Source organism: Crocodylus porosus, unplaced genomic scaffold (genome assembly GCF_001723895.1).
Source record: "Crocodylus porosus isolate Cpor-Errol unplaced genomic scaffold, CroPor_comp1, whole genome shotgun sequence".
NCBI classification, from domain to species: Eukaryota; Metazoa; Chordata; order Crocodylia; family Crocodylidae; genus Crocodylus; species Crocodylus porosus.
The window spans coordinates 25236771-25244895 of record NW_017728950.1 but is presented as its reverse complement, the minus strand read 5'-3'; positions in this window follow the sequence as shown (position 1 = coordinate 25244895).

The following is an 8125-nucleotide window of genomic DNA, read 5'->3' as shown; positions in this document are numbered from 1 at the left end:
CTTCTGTAGTGTTATCCAACGTAGCACTGCCGAGCCTATAAGGATGCTGCAGGTTTTTCCTCCCAAGGTGGAGAACCTTGCATTTTTTTGTGTTCAAGTTACTTGAAAATTGTCAAATGCCTCTATTATCTGTATCAAAAAATGAATAAATAAGTTCCTGATTTTAGGATGAGCTCAGCTATCATTTAGGCCTTGAGCTGAAGAGAGCAGGAAGTGGCATTGGGAACTATAATAGCTGTTGAGTTCTGAGCACTCGTGCATATCCAGCATTATTTATTTGATTGTATATGGCAAACAGTGCATTGTTTTCCTCTAATTACTACTATTTAGCTGTTTGTTCTGTTTAACTTGATGACTGGAGCAACACAACAATACACATCCCAATATGACACCTGCTGTTATGACTTCAGTGCAACTAAAGTTGTTCTTCCAGTCGGAAGAGTTACACCTGACCCATAACATTTCTGGAATAAAACTATGCGTGTAATAGGTATAATTGTGAACTGCTTGTGAACTTTTCTGAAAGAAAAATATTAAGTTTCTTTAGTTTCCTTTAAAGATTGTTTGCCTGCAATAATCATTAGTCAATAATAACATATGAGTGAGAGTTACATGGAAAGCACTTTGAGTTAATTATCTGCATACATAGAATCATAGAAAGGTAGGGTCGGAAGGGGAGGTCATCTAGTCCAGCCCCCTGTTCAAAGCAGGACCATCCCCAGCTAGATCATTCCAGCCAGCTTGAGCTGTGCCTTAAAAACCTCCAAGGATGGAGATTCCACCACATCTCTAGGTAACCCCTTCCAGTGCTTCAACATCCCAGTGAGAAAGTTTTCCTCATATCCAACCTAAACTTCCCTTGCTGAAACTTGAGACCGTTGCTCCTTCTTGTGTCGTCTGCCACCACTGAGAACAGTCTAGCTCCATCCTGTTTGGAACCACACTTCAGGTAGTTAAAGACTGCTATCAAATCCCCCCTCAGTCATTGGCGACATGTAGGGGGTGCATGCGGCTGCACATGCAGCCCCTGAGTGTGGCAGTGCACCCCCTGCAAAAAGGCGCCGCTGACAATGTTACTGCTTGCCACCCCCCACCGCCAACACTGCTGGCAGTGTCTGCAGGTGGTCTGCTGGCCATCAGTGGGTGGTCCCCAACTGACAGTCAGCGCTCGCCACCCCTTCCGCCCTGCTGTTGACAGCGCCACGGTCGCCTGCAGAAACTCCCCACTTGCCACCACCATGCTCCTGCCGCTGAGTGCCACCGCTGCCTGCAGGAGCTAGCTGTGTCCCCCCCAGCCTCCAGGGCACACAGCGTTCGTGCCCTCAGTCTTCTCTTCTGTAGACTAAATAAGCCCAATTCCCTCAGCCTCTCATCAGAACATGTGTCCCAGCCCCTGAACCATTTTTTTCCCCTCTACTGGACTCTCTCCAACTTATCCACATCGTTTTTATAGTGGGGGGCTCACATAGGCTATACCAGATGTGGTTTCACCAGTGCAGAAAAGAGGGAAATACTTCTCTTGATCTGCTTGCAAGGCTCTTACTAATGCAGCCCAGTATGCTGTTAGCCTTCTTGGCAACAAGGGCACACTGACTCATATCCAGCTTATTGTCCCCTGTAACCCCCAAGTTCTTTTCTGCAGAGCTGCTGCCCAGCCAGTTGGTCCCCAGTCTGTACCCATACATCAGATTCTTCCATCCTAACTTCAGGACTTTGCACTTGTCCTTGTTGAACCTCATGACATTTCTTTTGGCCAATCCTCCAATCTGCCTAGGTCACTCTGAATCCCAGCCCTACTCTCCAATATTTCTCTTATTCCCCCCAGCTTGGTGTCATCTGCAAACTTGGTGAGGGTGCACTCCACCCCATCTCCCAGATTGTTAATGAAGATCTGGAACAAAACTAGCCCCAGGACTGACCCCTGGGGTGCTCCACTTGATATCGGCTGCCAACTAGACAGTGAGCCATTGATCACTACCCATTGAGCTGATGATCCAGTCAGTTTTCTATCCATGTTACAGTCCTTTCATCTAATTTATGCTTTCTTAGCTTGCTTACAAGAATGCTGTGGGAGACTGTATCAAAACCCTTGGTAAAGTCAATGTATAGAATGTCCACGGCTTTCCCTGCATCCACAGAGCCTGTCATCTCACCATAGAAGGCAATCAGATTGGTCAGGCATGTGTCTGTCTGCTCTCTACTAATAGCAGGTAGCATCCCCTACTGATGGCAGATTGCTCCTAAGGGTCTTATTTAAATGCAATTCATAGATTCATAGATGTTAGGGTAGGAAGGGACCTCAGTAGGTCATCGAGTCTGACCCCCCTGCCCTGGATAGGAAAGAGCGCTGGGGTCCAACGTCCCCAGCTAAGTGCTTGTCCAGCCTCCTCTTGAAGACCCCCAAGGTAGGGGAGAGCACCACCTCCCTTGGAAGCCCATTCCAGATTCTGGCAACACTTACTGTAAATATGTTCTTTCTAATGTCCAACTTAAATCTGATCTCTGTCAATTTGTGGCCATTGTTCCTAGTTACTGTAAGGGGTGCCCTAGTAAATAGACCATCTCTTATTCCCTGCTGCCCTCCCCTGATGAATTAATAGGCAGCCACAAGATCACCTCTCAGCCTTCTCTTGTGAAGGCTGAAAAGATCTAGGTCCCTCAGTCTCTCCTCATAGGGCCTTGCCTGCAGGCCTCTGACCATATGAGTGACCCTCTGAATCCTCTCAAGATTCTCCGCATCCCTCTTGAAGTGCAGTGCCCAAAACTGGATGCAGTACTCTAACTGCAGTCTGACCAGTGCTGCCTAGAGGGGAAGCATCACCTCCCTGGACCTGTTCATCATGCATCTGCTAATGCATGATAAAGTGTGGTTATCCTTGTTATCACTTCATCGCATTGACGAGTCATGTTCATTTTGGAGTCAGCTATGACTCCAAGATCCCTTACGATTGCTGTGCTGCTGAGAAGGTCATGGCCCAGCCTGTAAGTGTGTTGGTGGTTCTTTTTGCCCAGGTTCAGCACTTTGCACTTGTCTTTGTTGAAGTGAATCCTATTTTGTTCTGCCCATTTTACCAACTTGTCCAGATCTGCCTGGATCTGTTTTCTACCCTCTGGTGTGGTAACTTTGCCCCATAATTTGGTATCATCTATGAACATGGACAGGGTGCTCTCTATGCCCTTGCCCAAGTCACTGATGAAGACAATGAATAGCACCGGACCAAGCACCTGACCTTGTGGGACTCCACTGCCCACATCTTTCCAGGTCGATATTGACCCGTCCACCACCACTCTCTGGGCGTGACCCCGAAGCCAATTTGCCATCCACCTGACCATGTAATCATCTACATCACAGCCTGTCAGTTCTAGACCTCCATTTCCAACGATGAGGTGACCAAATCCCTTAAGTATATCTGCCTCAATGTGAGGACAAAATAACATTTAAACTTACAATATATATGTACATTCAGTTAAAACACCTTTTTGTGTATTGTAATCTGGTGGGCCAATACTTACATTTATAGATGGTGGTCACTTAGAATCTTTAAGCAATTCTATTAATAAAGCCTGCACTTGAACTTTCCCCATCTGTTTGTTGCTTTATCTTATCAATAGATACAGCCTTTCCTATGATAACGAAACATTCAAATAAAGGTTCCATTTAAATTTGTTCCATATATTTGTTTCCTGGTTGAGGAGGAAGAAGGCAGCTGAGAAGAATGCATTTGGGTGCAAAGATGCAGCACAGATATAATGGTGGGGATTTGGTATAGGTTACCAAATCAGGAACACAAGGTGGATGAGGCACTCTTTAAGCAGATGACAAATCTATCCAAAAGCTATGGGATGGTACTGATGGGAGATTTCAGTTTTCCAGACCTGTGCTGGAAGATTAATATAGCCAAACATAAAATGTCAAGCTGCTTTCTAACTTGTGTGGAGGACAAATTTCTGTTCCGGAAAGTGTAGGATACAACTAGGGGTTCATCTATTTTGGGTCTTGTCCTGACCAACAGAGAAGAATTGGTGGAGGATGTGAAGGTGATGGGCAACTTGGGAGGAAGCTATCAAATGATAGAATTCCAGATCCTGAGACAGGGAAAGCATGACGTCAGCAAAATGAGGATGGTAGATTTAAAAAACGTGGATTTCATAGAATTCAAGGAGTTAATAGGCCTGGTGTCATGGAAAGATGCATCGAAAGGTAAAGGTACTCACGAAGGCTGGGTGCTTCTAAAAGCCACAGTATTGGAAGTCCAACAAGAAACTCTCTTGACACATTTGAAGCACAAGGAGAATGGGAAGAGACCAATGTGGCTGTAGAAGGAGCTTCTAAAATGCCTCAAAGCGTACAAGTAGTGGCAAAATGGGCAGGTCACCAAGGAAGTGTACCAGGAACTAGCAAGGACCTGCAGGGACAAAATCAGGAAGGCAAAAATAAAGAATGGCAAAGGAGGTTAAGGACAAGAAGAGGTTCCATCAGTATGTTGGCCAGAAAAGAAAAACTAAGGAAGCTGTGGGTCTCTGTTAACAAGCCAGGGGGAACTCCTAACCAAAGATGCAAAGAAGCAGAATCTACTCAACAGCTACTTTGTCACAGTCTTCACAAAAAAACAAGCTGCAGCCCGACACCCAAAAAGGATTATCTGGATAAGGAAGAGAGCAACCTGATCGGGGAGATAACAAAAGAGATGGTCAGAGAGCTTTTGTTGGGTCTGAATTAATTCAAGTCAGCATGGCTGGATGAACTTCATCCCAGGGTCCTGAAGGAACTGGCAGAGGAGCTCTTGGAGCTCTTGGCAATGATCTTCATGAAGTCGCAGGAACTGGGCCAGGTACCAGAGAACTGGAAAAGGGCAACGATAGTGCTGCTCTTTAAAAAGGCCAAGAAGGAGGACCTGTGGAACTATAGACCAGTTAGCCTCATGTCAGTACCTGGCAATTTCTGGAGCATATCCTAGGGAAGGCCATTTGCAAGCATCCGGAGGAGGAAAGGCTGATCACAAACAGCCAGCATGGATTTATGAGAAACAAATTGTGACAAACAAATGTTATCTCCTTCTTTGACAAAGTAAGTATATGGATGGATGAAGGGAATGCTGTGGATATCATGTATCTGGCAAGGATTTTCAGCAAGGCTTTTGACAAGGACCCATAAGACCTTTTCATGAACAAATTGGAAAAACATGGACTAGATAAAACTACTGTAAGGTAGACAGATAACTAGCTGAATAGCTGCAAGCAAAGGGTAATTAAGGGGTCCATGTCAGAATAGCAGGAGGTCTTGAGTGGAGTCCCGCAGGGGTCTGTCGTAAGCCAAGTGCTGTTTATTAATAATTTGGATGCCGGCATAGAAGGCTTCTTGAGCAAGTTTGCAGATGAAATGAAACTGGGAATGATTGTGAACATGTTGGAGGAAGAATCTGGGCATACTGGAAAGTTGGGCTGGAGCTAACAGGATGAAGTTCAATGCAGACAAAAGCAAGGTACTTCACCTTGCTAGGAATAATAAACAACACAAATATAAAATGGGTGATGCCTGGTTGGATGGCAGCACTATGGAAAAGAACTTGGGAATCTAGACTCAATATGAGTCTGCAGTGTGATACAGCCTCACAAAAGGCAAGTGTGGTTTTGGGATGCATTAACAGAAGCATTAGCTGCAAGACATGGGATATGATAGTGCCTCTCTACCTGCCACTGGTTAGGCCTCGTCTGGAGCAGTGCGTGTAATTCTGGGCTCCACAATTTTGAACAGCATGGAGAAGCTAGAGAAGGTGAAGAGATGGGCAACAAAGATGATAAAAGACTTGGAAAGTAAGTCATGTGAGGACAGTCATGTGAGGACAGACTTGGAAAGCGTCATGTGAGGACAGAAGGAGCTAGGCATGCTTAGCTTGTGGAAAAGGTGCCCAAGAAGGGATATGAAAGCAGTCTTCAAATGCCTGAAGGGCTGCCATAAAGAAGAGGGGAAGCACCTTTTCTCTCTTGCTGCAAAGAGGAAGACATAGACCAATAGCCTAAAGTTGCAGCAAAGTAAGTTTAGATCGCATATTCAGAAAACCTTTTTTACTGTGAGAATAGTGAGGCAGTAGAATAGACTGCCTAGGGAAGTTGTGGACTCTCTGTCACTGGAGGTGTTCAAGAAGAGGTTAGACAGTCACTGAGCAAGGATTATCTAGGCAAATGGTTCCCAGCCTTGGAGTCACAATCCCATTTGGGATTGCAACAATAAAAAATGGGGTTGCAAAGACACTTCACAGTGCTGAGTGATTACGATGAAAAGTCACAGAAAAAAGCAAGAAGCAGCAGGTTCCTCTTGCAGGCTAGCAGTTCCAGCCTGCAAAGGGCTGCTTGGGGCTGTGGGGCAGCAGAAGGAGGGTGATCAAAGAGGGGGTGGCACACGCATGCGCGCACACACACATGCATGTGGCAGTCAGGTAGCTCCCACAGCTCCCTCCAGGTAAGTCTATGGGAGGAGGGGAAGGGGAAGGAGAGGAGGGCTGTTTGAGGCCCCCATTGTGAAGTAGGGAGGAAGGGAGTGGGGTAGGGCTAGGGCTGGGGCATGGGACCCGGGGTCAGGGAGGCAATACAAGGCCTGGCTGGGGGAGCAGGATGGTCAGGCAGGGAGCACCTCTACATGCTGGCATAGCCAATATGGGGCTCTTAGTAGCTGCACTGAGCCTCCCCAGCCCGCTCTGCCTTCCTGTGTTGGGTCCTACATGACTGGCTGCAGAGGACCCTGAGGGGAGGGCAGCAGGGCAGGAAGCTCCAAGCCTGCAGGAGGCAGCCCGCATCCTCCCTGCCCGTGGGCTCCAATCTGGCCATGCCTCCCAATGTGGGGAGGGAGTGTTGATCTTGTCTGCATCATAAAAAATGTCCAATGTTTAAAAGGAGTCATGCTGAGAAAAGGGTTGGGAAACACTGATCCAGGCATAGCTATCTATGCCTATATTCTACTATGGGTATTTCCCATGCTTCTGGGCTTTGCTGCTTGCCCCTGCCATTTCTTGAATTTTACTCCACGGTCAGATTGGTATAGTGCAGTGGTGCCCAACCTTTTTTTTGCTGCGACTCACTGCTGGAAGTGGAGTGTGGTGACAGCAGCCCAGGGGCAGGGGAGCTCCCAGCATGTGGTGTGGCTCATTCTTTGAATGTGGCACCACTGGCATTGCCCCCGTGACCCTCATTTGGGTTGTGTCCCGAAGTTGGGAACCACTGGTATAGTAGGATGAAAAAAGAAGGGTAAACATGTCACCCCATAAGCAACTCATTGCCACAAGTAGCCACAGTGAATTTCAGGTAGAGGTGGTCTACCCATGTCAGAAAAGTCATACTGCTAATTTGGAAAGTAGTGCATGTAGCTGCCATATCGGAATCCAAGATGGCTGCCGTTAATTCACGTTTTGGTCAATATTTCAGCTCCCACTAGGTTTAGAAAATAAATTCCAATGAAGAAACCAACATTGTATGAACTAAGGAGATCAATTGTAACATTTCCATTGTGGTAGGCATATTGGATTCCAAGACGGCTGACACATTTGCATGTATATATAGACTCAACATAATTTAAAAACCTAATAAACAATACTCTAATACTAAAACCTCACAAATTTTTTCACTTCAAATTTCATAGCAAGCCTACAGTAGCAGAAATATTATCACTCAGGCTAGCCTACTTGTTCAAGTTATATTGAATAAGACTGTAGCAGAGCACTAGGGTGCTCGCTACTAATAATAGTAATAAGGATGGCTGCCAATCAACAGGGCAGCCCAGGTGAGGGTTGTGGAGGCAATTAATGTGGGTCAGCTGGCTAGAAGGGGGCAGGGCCTGGCCTTTATAAGCGATCAGGCTGAGGCCAGAGCCAGTTCCCTTCTGGCAGCCTGAGGTGCAGGAACTCTGCAGAAGAGCCGAGCCGAGCCGAGCCGAGCCGAGCCGAGCGGTGTGCAGCCTGAGCACCTAAGGGGCTGCAGCATGGTGAGGGCAGAGAGAGTCCTGACGGGAGATGCCTCTGCAAGAGGGCCAGTTTGGGCCTGGACCCTTATGTTATAGCCGGTAGGCTATTTTGAGTTAGAGCCAGTTGGCTAGTAGTTTGCTTTGTGGTAGGGCTGTTTGTGTGAATACCAG